The 3,586-nt window shown below is 46.8% G+C and overlaps 1 pseudogene; it reads right to left on the bottom strand.

The window, feature by feature from the left end:
• Window positions 1-2,173: 2,173 nt before the first annotated feature.
• Window positions 2,174-3,235, bottom strand: LOC131922184 (glyceraldehyde-3-phosphate dehydrogenase-like; annotated as a pseudogene).
• Window positions 3,236-3,586: the final 351 nt, after the last annotated feature.

Consider the following 3,586-nt stretch of genomic DNA (forward strand, 5'->3'; position numbering starts at 1 on the left):
GAAAATTTTCCCCAAGGTGGTGCCCCTGCAGGAAGGACCCCAGGAGAGCTTGTTAAGAAGTCGCAATGGTACAGCTCACAGCAGCTGTGTGCCCATGAGATGATGAGCATTAGAATTAGTGCTCCCCAGGTGAGACCACAGCCACTTTCAAAGCCAATCCAAACAGCACAAAGCGTGGGAGTTGTGGCAGAAAAGTAAGAGACGGAGAGTCTATGCTTTAGTCCAGCCATTAACCAGTGTGGCATTGAACAGCCCACACTGTGACATTTTGAAGACAAGCATCTCTGGCCAGATGATCTGATGATCTATTCAAACGGTTCAATTAATAGTACAATGGTCCATAGTTCTGATACCTCATTGAGAAGTTGGCTTGTTTATACAGCACATGGCAATAAAATTCCAGAGGACAGCAATAGCAGGGCCGGAAGTGGCTGATGCTCTTACACACCAGGGGCACAGGCCGATGTTCAGCCTCCTCAATGGGAAGCATGCTTTCCTTTTACGGATGGTGACCAAGGAGCATGCATCAGGAAAGCACATTTTGGGGTGTGGCCACGTTTCTGCTTAACACGGCTAATGAAAATTTCGTTAGGCAAATATTTTGTTTTAAGAAAATTCAAACTGTAGAATACCATGAAAGTGTCTTGCACAGCCTCCTCTCCTGTGTTAGAAATGAGCAATCTGAGACCTGGAATGAGGATATAATTTAACTCAGGTCCTAGGATGTACACACTGGCGTACACTTTGGGGATATTGCCACATACATATGTTTTACAAACACTGTAGGAATTAGTGCCAGACCCACCAATTCTTCAGATAAAGAGATTTTTGTTGCCGAACAGGTTGACATTACCTCCAAGCATGGCCGTGATCAAATTAGATGCCTGCTGCTGTGAGAGAGAGTCTATTTCCACTCTTTGACACTTCCGTTTCTGCAGTTTAAAGTGAAGGAGCACCCGTTAGCTCTGGCATTATGAGATTCTTAATTCAAGGGAGAGTAAGATGTATAAGGCAATAGCTTCCTCTCTGTTAAGCCTTTTCTGAAACGGAAGTCTCCTAGGATCTCTCTCAACACACCTACAAAGGAAGAACGCAGTGCTCCTGGCTAAGTCCTAGGGCATGACAGGTGAGGATGGATATAGTGCTCTGGATATCATGTTTTTCCATCAGCTTCCTTTCCAAGGCCAGTGGCCATAAACGTTTGAAGGCTTGGACCCTATCAGCAGCCACATCTCCTCTTGCCGTAGAGCACAGCGATAAGGTCTCTTAAATTTTAAAAGAGAATGAGGCAGGAAGTAGTTTCAGAGCCAGAGGATACAGAACAGCTGTTTTCAGGCACAGGGGCGGTGTCACCAATACTTTCAGGGTCAGGAGTGCCTGTGAACTGCCTCCTCTTAAGCAAGAAGCATCCATTTGTGCCGGAGGAGCCTTCCCCAGGCACAAAAGCACTGGAATAAATCTGCCAGATCTTAGGGAAGATCAAACCCTCTACTCACATTCGCCCAAAGCAATCCTGACGTTTGTGACCCGACAGTGGAAGATCAGGTTGAATTATATACCCTCTTCTTGGTCTCAAGTTACTCGTCATCAACGTGTGTTTATGAGATAGGGGAGTTAGACAGGCTCGGAGGTGTTTTAGACTTTGAAGGCTTTATTTTTAGTGAATCGTTCTTAAATTTAAAGTACCTCTTGAAATACAATTCTTCTGATCTTCTCTTTTCTTATCTTTTCCTTTCCATTCTGTTCTTTTTCTTTTTTCCTTTCCTTTCTTTTCTTTTCTTTTTTTTTTTTTTTTTTTTGGTTTTTCGAGACAGGGTTTCTCTGTGTAGCTTTGCACCTTTCCTGGGACTCACTTGGTAGTCCAGGCTGGCCTCGAACTCACAGAGATCCGCCTGGCTCTGCCTCCCGAGTGCTGGGATTAAAGGCGTGCGCCACCACCGCCCGGCTTCTTTTCTTTTCTTTTCTAGAGGGTTCAGTGAACGTTATCAATGGTATTCAAGACAGTAGCGCTCTCTGGGGGTCCAGGATGGAAACTGTGAGGAGAGATGCTCAGTGTCTGAGGCTAAACTAGGAGGGCCTCTCTTTTGCTTTTATGTTCTTGCTAGGGTGGGTGGCCCAGGCCTTCTTACTCCCTGGAGGCCATGGAGGCTATGAGGTCCACCACCCTGTTGCTCTAACCATATTCATTGCCACAGCAGGAAATGAGCTTTACGAAGCCGTCACTGAGAGCAATGCCAGCCCCAACATCAAAGATGGGAGAGTGGGCTTCACTGTTCAAGTTACAAGAGAGCCGGGCCATGGGGGTACACACCTTTAATCCCAGCACTCGGGAGGCAGAGGCAGGCAAGCAGATCTCTGTGAGTTCGAGGCCAGCCTGGTCTACAAAGCAAGTTCCAGGAAAAGTGCAAAGCTACACAGAGAAACCCTGGCTCGAAAAACCAAAAAAAAAAAAAAAAAAGTCACAGGAGACAACCTTGTCTTCAGCGTAACTCAAGATGCCCTTCAGTGGGTCTTCAGATGCTTGTTTCACCACCTTCTTGATGTCATCATACTTGGCAGATTTCTCCAGGTTGTGACATGTCAGATCCATGACGGATACATTGGGGGTAAGAACATGGAAGGCCATGCCAGTGAGCTTCCCTTTCAGTTTTGGGGTGACCTTGATCACAGCCTTGGCAGCACCAGTGAATGTGAGGCTGATATTCTGGGTAGCCCCGTGGCTATCATGCCATAGCATTCTAGAGGGGCCATTTACAGTCTTCCAAGTGGCAGTGATGGCATGGACTGTGGTCATGAGTCCTTCCATAAAACCAAAGTTGTCATGGATGACCTTGGCCAGGGGGGCTAAGCAGTCGGTGGTGCAGGAAGCATGGCTGACAATCTTGAGGGAGTTGTCATACTTCTCATGGTTCACACCCATCACAAACATGGGGGCATCATCGGAAGGGGCAGAAATGATGACACGTTTGGTCACACCTTTTAAGTGCCCTGGCCTTCTCCATGGTGGTGAAGACACCAGTAGACTCCACAAAATGCTCAGCACTAGCATCACTTCATTGGAGGTTGGTGGGATCTCCCTCCTGGAAGGCCTTCCCATTGATGACGAGCTTCCTGTTCTCAGTCTTGACTGTGCCGTTGAACTAGCCTTGGGTAGAGTCATACTGAAACATGTAGACCATGTAGTTGAGATCAATGAGGGTTCACCAATGGCAATAATATCCACTTCGCCAGACATGAAGGAAGTAATGCAGTCAAATCCATTCACTGCAACCTTCACCTCTGTGTCTCGGGGATGAGGCTGCTACTGCATGAGAAGAGGCAGCTGGCGCTGGAATGGGGAGGAGCAGAAAGCCTCTCCTGACTTATTCAAGGAGGCTGACATTGAGCTTTCTTGCTATAGCTTTGGATACAAGCACTGCCTTTCCTTAACTTCATAGGAATTGCAGAACTATAGTATATAATGTAAATTGCCAGTGTGCTTTTCTTCCCTAGACAACATGGCATCAAGGGTTTCTTTGAAATGAACAGGACATAAAGAACCACAGCACAGTCTTGTCTTGATAGTGACCCTTCAGAGCAGGCATCC

Source organism: Peromyscus eremicus, chromosome 12, assembly GCF_949786415.1.
Source record: "Peromyscus eremicus chromosome 12, PerEre_H2_v1, whole genome shotgun sequence".
NCBI classification, from domain to species: Eukaryota; Metazoa; Chordata; class Mammalia; order Rodentia; family Cricetidae; genus Peromyscus; species Peromyscus eremicus.